We start from the raw sequence: 12,715 nt of genomic DNA on the forward strand, positions 1-12,715 counted from the left end.
AAAGTGGAATTCGAAGATAAAACATGGTGTAAAAATGGAGTCAATAGAAAAAAAGGGAAATGTAATGGGAGAAAGAAAAAGGAGAGGATGAATAGGCCAAGATATTTCATATAACAAGATTTTTCTTTATTACAAGGAACTATTGTAATGATATGGAAGGGGGGAAGGCAAGGGGGAATGAGGGAACTTTCGCTTTCATCAGAGTTGGCTAGGAGAGGAAACAGCATATATACTCAATGGGGTATAGACATCTGGAGTAAGAAGGAGAGAAGGGGGATGGGGGAAGGGGGGATGTGAGTCATGGAGGAGATGATGGAACCATGGGGGGAGAGTGGTCAGATATAACACATTTTCTTTTTTACTTCTTGCAAGGGGCTGGGATTGGATGGCCTGTCCAGGACCATAGGGCCAGGTGGATGCTAGGCCTAAGGGGTGGTATAGGGGCTCAGGGCCTCTTGACCCCAGGGCTGGGGATCTGTCTGCTGTGCCACTCAACTACCCTACAGCAGAGTCAGAGTGAAAGGAGAAAGAAAATATAGTACATGGTAGTGGAGAAGTATGAAAGGAGGGAGTTGCAATCAGCAATGGCAACGGTAGAAAAATATGGAAGTAACTTTTGTGATGGACTTATCATAAAGAATGTGATCCACCCACAACAGAGTTGTTGGTGTTGGAACAAAGACTCAAGCACATTTATTATTATTTATTATTATTATTATTATTATTATTATTATTATTTTGGGGGGTGCAGGGCAAGTGGGGCTGGGTGGCCTGCCTGGGGCCGCACAGCAGGGAGATCATTGGGTGTCTGAGGCCGGATTTGGACCTGGGTTCTCCTGGCTCAAGGGCCAATGCTCTGTCCGCCACCCAGCCAGTCCTACTATTATTACTATTTTATTTTATTTTGGGTCTTTTTTCCCTTTTTTTTTTTTGGTTTTTGCAGGGCAGTGGGGATCGGGTGGCTTGCATGTCACACGGCTGGGTGATTGTTGAGTGCTCGTGGCTCCAGGGCTGGTGCTCCGTCCATTGCACCACCTGGCCATACCTACAATTATTATTATTATTTTTTTAATTTTAATTTTTTCTCTCCCCTTTACTTTATTGCTCAAGCAAGTCTATATTTTTGGGGGAGGAGTATTTCACTTACTCTTAAACAAGAATATTTTATTAATGTTAAAAACCATTATTTGTACAAAATGAGAATAAATATTAAATTAAAAAAACAACAACAACAAAAAAGAAACATAACAGGAAAAAAAATGGTGGTCAAGGAGGAAGCTATCAGTGAAGTGCACAGGACTATAAAGAACAGAAAGCTTAAACATCTATGAATTTCAACCACTGAGCGCTCAAATACCAGGACTTTACTCAGATGCAGGTCTGAACTCTCTCTGCCCTACTAGTTCTCTGATGGTTTGAGAGAAAATATGCTTCAGATGCTCAATCCTGGAATTGCTTCCCCTTGACACCACATGCAGTAACTATACCTATGCTAAGCAAACTCAAACCTCCTGTTTCTAATCCCTGGGATCTAGAGTGGATGTTTGCCAAGTAGACAACCCATTTCTCCAGTTAAGACTCCCCTCATTCGAGGTGGCTAGGTGGCACAGTGGATAAAGCACGGGTCCTGGAGTCAGGAGTAGCTGAGTTCAAATTCCGCCTCAGGCATTTAATAATTACCTAGCTGTGTGGCCTTGGGCAAGCCACTTAACCCCATTTGCCTTGCAAAAAAACTAAAAAAAAAAGGGCTCCACTCACTCAGCTCAATCTTTACTCCTCCCCCAAACACTATTCTCTATCTGTGCCCTCTGGAATCTTCCATTCACTTTTATTCTAAATCTCTTCCTCTCAACTTCTGGCAGAAAAGAAAACAAGCAACCCCCCCCTCAAAAAAAAACCAGCCTTAGATCTCTGAAAGGCACTTATTGTAGTGGGGAGCGATGTTTTAGACTTGCACTTTAAGAAGATAAATTTGGCAGCTATAAGAAGGATAGATTACAAAGGGGAGTTCTGAGGTAGCGCATTGGTAGCTTTGAGGGACAAGAGACATTTGAAGAAGCTAGAGCAGGTGACATAGAGTAGAAACAGGAGAATCAAGAGAAAGCAGTGCCATGGGAAGCAAAGGAATCCTTGGCTGCCTAAGTGAAGATTTCCCCTCTTTCATGAGACTGTTGAATTATTTCCTAGTTTTTCTTTATCATCCATCTCAGTTCTACTCCTGTGTCCCAATAAAATTATGCCTATCTTTTTTATTATACCTCCTGAAATCCCCATTCTATTGTCAACAAAATTTTCTTCATCTTAGACTTCCTCCTCTCATGCTTCTTTTTTCTCCTCCCCCAGAAAACACTGGTCCCTGGCTATGCTTTTTATAAGTAGTGTCCTGGATAATATTTATTTCAAATACCAGGACTTTACTCAGATGCAGGTCTGAACTCTCTCTGCCCTACTAGTTCTCTGATGGTTTGAGAAAAAATATGCTTCAGATGCTCAGTCCCGGAATCGCTTCCCCTTGACACCACATGCAGTAACTATACCTATGCTAAGCAAACTCAAACCTCCTGTTTCACTTTCACTCCTCAGATTGAGCTGTTGAACAATGTAGAACAAGCCATGCAACTGACATTTTATACAGATATTATATAGTTCTATTCCATTACAGTCATATTTTTTCAGTCATTTACCAATTGATGAGTTCCCAGTTTGTTCTCAAATTCAAATTCATCATAATTTCCAACTTCTCCATCCTTTCCTGTTCTCCCAGTCCATCAATTTTGGTCAGGCCTAATTGTCTTCCTTTCATAGTCTAGATTTTATAGTAAGACTGTTAATTCTGTACTCTCCTCCACTTTTGAATCTTGTTTCTTTGTTCTTCCATTTATATCATGTTCATCTTCAACTTTGGATCACTAAACCACTTGCATTCTCTGCTACCTTTCAGCCACTGAACTTCACTGAGTCCACTACAAATTGATATATGATCTGCTATTAAATTAAACATTATTAAATTAAATTATTAAAGTTAAACTATACAACACATGGAAAAATGCTAATACAGAACAGATGTTCAAGAGAAAAATAACAAAACAGGAGCAGATGGAAATTAATATGTACATCCATGAATATGATGTAAGAAGTAGTACTTTTGACATTCTCAGGAATCCATGGAACTATTTGATACAATGATTTAGAACATAAAATTCTTCACAAGAAAGAATGCTCTACATCACTGTTAGAAAGAGAAGTTCAAATCACAATCCCACCCAGCAAGTTGGCAAAAATGATAAAAGATGGGAAGTAAGTCAAAGAAGCTATAGGAAGATAGGTATTATTGCACTTGTGCATTTTTGTTAGAGCTGGAAGTCAGTACAACCATTTTGGAAAACTATTTGGAATTTTGAAAATAAAATGACTAAAATCCAGAGATTTTTGATCCAGAGATTCCAGGACTAGGCTGGCTACCAAGGAAGTCACTGATAGGAAGAAAGTATACATATCCACTAAAATGTTTATAGCAGCAGCTTTGTAGTAGCAAAGAACTGGAAACAAATTAGATGCTCATCCATAGGCGAATGGCTGGCTAAACAAATTGTGGTATATGAATGTAATGAAATATTGTAGTAGTGTAAGAAATTATGCATGTATTAAAGAGAAACTTGGAAAGATTTAAGTGAAATGGTATTGAATGAACTAAGCAGAGTAAAGGAAACAATATATACACTAACAATGAAAATGGGAAAAGCAAAACAATTGTAAGTGAAAGTAAAAGAATTACAAAGAACAAACATAGCTCCACAGAAGAGATATGAGAAGGCACATTCCCCTACTTTACAGAGTTGGGAGGTCCACTGATTGCAACAGTACATCTGTTTTCACATTTTTCCTCCTTATATTGATTGGTTTTGATAACTTTTAATCTTTTTCTTTAAAAAAATCTGTTATGTAAGATGGCTTTCTGGAAGGGGAAAGGGAGGAGGGTAAAAGAGAAATTTAGTCAACATGAAAACAAAATATAGCAGTAAAATTTTGTTTTTAAAAAAAGAATTTAAGGTTTTTGAGGGTAGTGTAAAATCAAATAAAATCAAGCCTCAAATTGTAAACTAGAAAGTAAATCTCCCAAACTAGAATCAAACTAGAAGCTAAAAATCTATGGCTCCAAACTATAGATTAAGATAAAAAGCAATAAAACAAGAACCACATGCTTTTGGTTCTGAGAATACTTTTTATTTTTTTAGGTTTTTGCAAGGCAATGGGGTTAAGTGGCTTGACCAAGGCCACACAGCTAGGTAATTATTAAGTGTCTGGGGCTGGATTTGAACTCAGGTAATCCTGACTTCAAGGCCGGTGCTCTATCCACTGCACCACCTAGCCACCCCTGGTTCTGAGAATACTAACAGTTTGAAGGTGTTTGAAAATTTTCCTACCTGATTCTAGTCCTTCCTCTCACCCTTTGCCTCTGAGATTGTGTTACATTTTCACCAGAGTTAGTATGTACTATTCATTCATCATTCACTTATGTACTATTTAGTTTTTGCATATTGACTCCTCAGTATAATGGGATCTGAGGATAGAGACTGGAATTTTTTTATTCTTTTGTATTCCCAGCACTGAATATAATGCCTAGCACATTATAAAAGGAATTTAAGACTGACTTTTCTTGTATCCTTTAATGAATGTTATGACCTGGCTAGTTTCAAGTTTTGGGAGCTTACTTCCTTGAGATGATGAACAACTTGATCCCATTCTGCAACATTTTATAGATACTCAACCAGAAATAGTTATTGAGGTTACTCTTAAGAATGTATAAAAGCAGGGGTGGCTAGGTGGCGCAGTGGCGTAGTGGATAAAGCACCAGCCTTGGAGTCAGGAGTACCAGAGTTCAAATCCTGCCTCAGACACTTAATAATTACCTAGCTGTGTGGCCTTGGTCAAGCCACTTAACCCCATTTGCCTTGCAAAAACCTTAAAAAAATGTATAAAAGCTATCAGGACATTGCCCTCTCCCTCTCCCGCTCCCTTTCCCTCTCTTCAGAACCTTATTAGCTTGTGTGATCCTGAGTAAATAACCCTGCCAGCTTTCTCATTTGTAAAATGGGGGAAAATAATGGCACTTATTTCCCAGGGTTGCAATAAGAACAATATGAAATAATATTTGTAAAGTACCTTGTGTATGAGATAAAACTATGCTCATAGGAATCAAGAGTCAGGAGTCTGAATCAGGGAGTAGCAAAGGTTTTTTATTTCCTCAAGGAAGAATGCCTTCCATTGCAACAACAGGAAATGTCTCAGAAATAATAATTTGCTGGTCATTTTTATAGTAATTGATAATCCTTTGTCTAAATTCTGTCTTATCCCACCGCTGTCTGGTAAGATCAGATCATAGTCTCTTCCCTAATATTACCCAACTGGTGCAAAGCAAATGCAATCCTTCTTATCCTGATTATTCATAACTAATCTCTATCATATTAGAAAGTTATAGTTGTCAATCTCTTATTACTATATATTACCATAATAATCTATGCTATAATATATTACTATAATAATTACTATATATTACCATAATAATCATTATTCATAGCTAATCTATAACCTATAAATAGTGAAATTCTCCAAAACCTCATCATGCATTTCCTTGAACCGAATTAGGAGATAACCAATCAGAAAAAGTAACTTTAATTTTCTTAAAATTACCTCATTTTCAAGAAGTGCAGGTGCTATGGAAACCAGATAATATTTTTCTTTTTACTTTTTCAGTGATCCCAGTGATAAGAGAAAAGCTTTACTTGAAGGTCATTTTCACTACCCACATAAGAATGTTTTCTTTCTATATATGAACAACAAAGCCTAAGGACTAGAGATAGAAAGAGAAGTTCCATTTAAAGTTAACTACAGACAACAGTAAATTCTTGTGAATCTACCTCCCTAGGCAAAGTCCAAAACTATACGAAAAAGATTTTTATGAGGAAACTTCACGGGAGACCATTTCTCACACTTTGCAAGCCTTAAAATATTCTGTGAATGCTATCAAATTACCTATGTTAAAAACAAAACTTGAATTCTAATAGAGCCAAATACAACAAAGCAATTTGGAATTATGCAAATAAAGTAACTAAGAAGTCTCTAACCTTTGAATAAGGAACATTATTTGGTTTATACTCCAAAGTAGCTACCGATGGAAAAAGTCTCCATATACTTTAAGATATTTATAGTAGCACTTGTTGTGACAGTTAAAATTCATCATTTCTCTATTTGGAGGTGGACAGTATTTTTATATCATGGGTCTTTTGAAATTATGATGTATCATTGTATTGCTCACACTAAAATCTCTTGAAGTTAATTATCTAGATGAGAATTTTCTAATAAGATCTACAGTTAAGCAAAGCTGTCTTTGTCATCAAAATTATTTGATAAAATTTTACACCAATAAGATAAGACTAAAAGAAATATGGAAAAGATTATTCACAAAGGGAAAATAAAATTATTAATTTTTGCTGATGATATTGACAAATAAAAAGAGAGCTAGTATGAGAGCCATGAAGCCACAAAACCTGCTTGTGACATAGATTGTCTTATCTTGAGCAAGCCAATATCTCTTAATGATTTAGACAACTGTCCAGAACTGTAAAATGCAGAGAAAATTGCATTGGTGGTCAAAGTTTCCTCACCTGGTAATTCCCCATGTCTTTAGCTTTATCCCTATGACAATCTATAGAGAACTTAAGAGATTCACCAAAAAATTAACGAAAAAAAATAACTTTAGTAAGGTAGTTTGATATATATCAGATACTGAAATTGACCATTTTGAATATTACTTTAAAAGTCCAGAAAGAAAAGCCCAGAAAAGAAATTCCCTTCAAAATAATAATAATAATAATAATAATAATAATGATGATGATGATGATGATGTATGTCCTTCATTTTGTTTTAGGTTTTTGCAAGGCAAATGGGGTTAAATGACTTGCCCAAGGCCACACAGCTAGGTAATTATTAAGAGACCGGATTTGAACCCAGGTACTCCTGACTCCAAGGCTGGTGCTCTATTCACTGCACCAACTAGCTGCCCCCCATCCTTCATTTTCAAAGAAGACCATGACATCAGGTGATACCATGACCAGCACGTGAATTGGATTTAAGTTAGGGGCTGCTGTGCTAAGTCACCAGTCTCACTTTTTCCTCCAAAGCCTCCCGGGTCCAGTGGCCAGATATGAATCAGGACAACTGGAGATAGCCCTGGATGCAAGGCAGTCAGCATTAAATGACTTGCACAAGATCACACAGCTAAGTGGCAAGTGTCTGAGGTTACATTTGAACTACTGTCCTCCTGAATCCAAGGGCAGTGCTCTATCCACTGCGCCACCTAGCTTCCTTATTCAAAATAACTGCTGATATAAAAAAACATCTGAGAATCCAGCTACCATGACACAGAGAAATAAGTGCCTCATTCAAGAAACATAAAAACCTAAATAATCAGAATCATATTAATTTCTGTTAACTAAATTGAATTACAGATTCACCGCTATACCAGAATATTAAAGAATTACTTTATAGATCTTGAAAAAAATAAAATTCATCTGAGAGGTCAAAAGGTCAACAATCTCAAGGGAAATAATAAAAAAAAGTGGAAAGGAAGTGGAACTAGAAGTACTAGATCTTAAACTATACTACAAAGTGGTAATTATTAAAAAGTATTTGGCAGTAGTTAAAGCTGATCAGTGGAACTGATTAGATTCACAAGACCCAGAAGCAATGGAATTTAGTAACATAGTGTTCTATAAGCAAAGGATACAAATTACTGGGGTAGACTCACTATTCAACACAAATTGCTAGGGAAAATGAAAAACAATCCAAAAGAAATCAATTTTAGGTCACCTCAAACAAATCAGAGGGGAAAAAGGAGATAAGCTTTTGCAATTATATGGTAAAGTTTTAAAATTCTGAGAATACTTCATTTAATCAGATTGACAAAGATGATAAAAAAAGAAAATGATGATTATTAGAGGGGTAGTGGGAGAACTGACACACACTGATGCTTTGTTGGTGGAACTGTGAAGTGAAATCAAACATTCTGGAAAACTGAGCAATATTCAAAAAGGCATCAAACTATGTATATTCTTTGGCTTATTAATACCACCACTAGGCATATACTCCAGAGATAAAAAATAATGATAAAATAGCTAGTATTTATTTAACATTTTTAAGTTTTGCAGTTTAACGTTATTTTTTCACAATAATCTTGAAGGGAGGTGTTGTTATCATCCTCATTTTACAAATGAAGAAAATGAAATTGAGATAAATGACTTGCTTAAGGTCTGTTATCGCTCAGTCATGTAAGCCTTGTCATGGCCCCAATTTGGGGTTTTCTTGGCAAAGATACTAGAATAGTTTGTCATTTCTTTTTCCAGCTCATCTAACAGATGAAGAATTGAGGTTAAATGACTTGCCCAAGGTCACATAGCTAGAAAGTATCTGCAACTGATTTTGAACATAGGTCTTCCTAATTCCAGGTTAGGCACATTGCTTTTAATAAGTGTCTTAGGTGGGGCGGCTAGGTGGCGTAGTGGATAAAGCACCGGCCTTGGAGTCAGGAGTACCTAAGTTCAAATCCAGTCTCAGACACTTAATAATTACCTAGCTGTGTGGCCTTGGGCAAGCCACTTAACCCCATTTGCCTTGCCAAAACCCTAAATAAAGTGTCTTAGGCAAAAATTCAACTTGTCTTCCTGACTCTGAGTTCAGCACTCTACTATCTCCTAGAAAGAAAAATAGGACCCATTTATTAAAAAAAAAATTATAGCAGTACTTTTTGGTATGGTAAAGAACTGGAAACAAAAAGGATGACCTCAATTGAAAAGTGGTTGAATTAATATGCAATATCATTGTGCTGTGAGAAATGACAAAAATTATTGATTCAGAAAAACTTATAGTGATTTGCAGGAACTGATGTAGAATGAAGTGAACAGAACCAGGACGACAGTTTGTGTAAGAGGAAAGAGTTGAGAAAGGCTTATAAACTTTGACCAAACCTGAATTCAGAATGCTAATGATGAATTATGCTTTCACTTTTTGACAGAGAAGAAGGGCTAAAGATACAGAATAAGGTATATATTTTGAGATATGGACAATGTGTAGATTTGTTTTGTTATTTCAATACATTCATTTGTTATAATGAAAGATGAGGTGCAGGGATGGTAGTGGGGGGGTCATGATAGAAATAGGGATTGGTTTTATGATTTTGTTGGCATAGGGAACTGCCAGATGAGAAAATCACTTCTCAGCAACATAAAGTCTTTAGAGAGTTATTTAAAGAACTACCTCGTGTCACATAGATATAAATGTCAGAGAGAGGTATTCCTGTTTCTGAGTTTGGTTCTCTTTTGACTATGCCATTCTGCTTCTTCAGTGACAGTGATATTAAAAGAAAAAGGAGGGAAAGTATCAATGTATCATTTTTAAAAAGTAACAAAAGGGCTGAAGGAAGTTCAGAAGGAGACACAGAAAATTTTGAAATGATCACATTAAATTTGAAATATAAAAAAAACCCCAAGTTCTTTATAGTGGAGATTCATGTTTTCCTATATGTCCTATATGTTCATGTTCATTGATGTTTTTTCATGTTCATCATCATAAAGTGTAAAAAAATTAGGAAAGAAAAATAAAATTAATAGACATTTTCAAAGCATATGATATACAAGTTAAAATTTGCATAAATACTTTAGAAAAAAGTTTCACTTCACTGGGCAAATATAAAAGGGTGACAATGGGGCAAAATGCCTCTGTAATTCTTTAACAAAAGAGAAAGTAGTTCACCTCTAGAGGGAGCTTGTGAAATGGTTAAAACGCTAGTTTGGAATCAAAAGCTTTTCCATGGGCAACATCCACATGAGTTCTTCCAATAAGTCAACAAAGAAGTGATGGCTCACATGAAGATTAAATTATGGAAAGGGGATTGAGGTTGAGTTCATTGCCATTAGAAAAATACAAAAGAGTTTTCCATGAGGATCCTGTACTTCCTGATCAATGCAGATTATTCAAGGAAATAGTAATAATAATGTTTGTCCTACATTTTCTTTTTTTTTAGAATGATTTTATTTGTTTTTAGTTTTACAATTTTTCCACCATTCTTGCTTTCCTCCCCCACCCCCCAGAGAAGGCATTCTGTTAGTCTTTACATTGTTTCCATGGTATACATTGATCTCAGTTGAATGTGATAAAAGAGAAATCATATCATTAAGGAAGAAAAATAAAGTATGAGAAAGTAAAATTACATAATAAGATAAAGGTTTTTTTCTTAATTTTAAGGTAATAGTCTTTGGTCTTTGTTCAAAGTCCATAATTCTTTCTCTGGATACAGATGTTATTCTCCATTGCAGATAACCCAAAATTGTCCCTGTTTGTTGCCCTGTAGGTATGATCATCAACCCCGCCCCCCATTGCTATTAGGGTGTACAATGTTTTTCTGGTTCTGCTCATCTTGCTCAGCATCAGTTCATGCAAATCCTTCCAGGCTTCCCTGAATTCCCATCCCTCCTGGTTTCTAATAGAACAATAGTGTTCCATGATATACATATACCCCAATTTGTTAAGCCATTCTTCAGGGTATAGACCCAGTAGTGGTATTGCTGGATCAAAGGGTATGCACATTTTTGTTGCCTTTTGGGCATAATTCCAAATTGCTCTCCAGAAAGGTTGGATGAGTTCACTGCTCCAACCAACAATGTATTGGTGTCTCAGATTTCCTGCATCCCTTCCAACATTGATTATTGTCCTTTATGGTCATGTTGGCTAGTCTGAGAGGTATGAGATGGTATCTCAGAGATGTTGTCCTTCATTTTTTAAAGAAGACCAAGACATCAGAGAGGTGATGTCATGACAAGCATATGAATTAGATTTGAGTGAGGGGATGCTGGATGCTGTATCAAGTCACCAGCCTCACTTTCTCCTCCAAAGCCATTTAGATCCAGTGGCCAGATATGAATTAGAATGACTGAAGATGACGCTGGATGCGAAGTAATCAGGGTTAAGTGACTTGCCCAAAGTCACACAGCTAGTAAGTGACAAGTGTCTGAGATAAGATTTGAACTCCCATCTTTCTGAATGCAAGGTCAGTGTTCAATCATTGCACCATCTAGCTGCCCTACCAAGGATGTGGTAGAAACTGCAAGACATCCAGCTTGCAAATGTTTAGTATCTACTGAATACAAAACAAAATGATCCATTAGCTAAAAATTATAAACCAGAAATTTGCTATTTTTCCATAAAATAATAGACAACAAATCCTTATACTACAAAAATATCCTTCAAAATATTTTTGAGAATTCAACATATAAGCTATTTTACAACTGGAATCTCATTATAGATTAAAAAAACTTTCCAACAATCACAGTGCATAATCCATAAACATTAAGAACAATGTTTTTAATAGATGTAACCATACTGAATAATCTCTAAGTTTGAGTACAGTCACTAGCTGAGGATAAAATGGAGGAAGAAGGGAAATAGAGTTCCTGTGGTCACTAAACCAGCTGTTGCTTTTGTAGGGACATCTGCAGTTTAGATTGATTTTATTTTCAGCCTGAAGACAGGTCAACCCTAAAAATAGACATTGACCTCTTCAACATTAACTATCTTGTACCCTGTGGATGACTTTGATCAAAGTATTTCTTTAATCATCCAATTTCAGCCCTCTCTTTTTGGGAAATGGACACAATTCATAGAACCTCAAAACTCATATGAATTTCAAATGATCTCATGAGAACCTTCCTCTCCCTACCTTCCCATAAATTCATTACAAAGGATCCCCCCAGTAGACTGCAGGGAGGCTTTTCTCAATTTCTCCTGACTGCACAAATAATAAGGAAGTAGTTGGAGTATATTGGTATCATTTTCAAATTTTCTGAAAAATGTTGTATTCCACACATTATGGGCCTTCAACTACAACTTCAGAAAACACTGTTTAATTAAGCCTCATGATAACCCTGTTGAATCCCCTACAGGCATAGGCTGTATTGTAATTTCCATTTAAGAAAATATAAACCCAGAATAAATAACTCACTCCTCTAAGGCTGCATGGTGAGTAAGAAGTTATGAGAAGAATACAGCTTAAACCTTTCATTAGGATTCTGAGCAGTTACAAAGATCCCAAACTAATTTAATAAAAAGGAAAACATTTCAGAAATCATACTACTAGCTCAGTTACATTTAACGCTAATATCCCATTCTGAACAATCTCCCCAAAGTATCTATTCCTTAACAATTATAAAAGGAATTATAAAATTATGAAGGTTAGGGCACAAAATTTATCAAACATCTATTACTATATGCAAGATGTTATTTAGATAGGAGGCAGGTTGATGACAGAGCGGGAAATCAGGAAAATCTGAATTCAAATTCGGCTTTAACCTTGGGCAAGTCACTTAGCCTCTGTTTGCTTTAATCCACTAGAGAAAGAAATGACAAATCACTCCAATATCTTTTTCAGGAAAACCCCAAGGATGGTATGGTCCACAGTGTCATGAAGAGTCAGACACAACTGAGCAACAATTCTTTGAATAAAAAGATGGATTAGATTTGGTCCCTGACCTCAATAAATTTAGTTGGAGTGAATGTGGAATATAAGCAGTTCTACAAGGCAACAATTTAAGAAAATGTTCCAAAGTGAGATGATTCTGTGCCAAATGAGACAAAAGTTGTTAATAGGTGCAGGGAGACCTGAGTT

The sequence above is a fragment of the Macrotis lagotis genome, chromosome 2, assembly GCF_037893015.1.
Source record: "Macrotis lagotis isolate mMagLag1 chromosome 2, bilby.v1.9.chrom.fasta, whole genome shotgun sequence".
Lineage (NCBI taxonomy): Eukaryota > Metazoa > Chordata > Mammalia > Peramelemorphia > Peramelidae > Macrotis > Macrotis lagotis.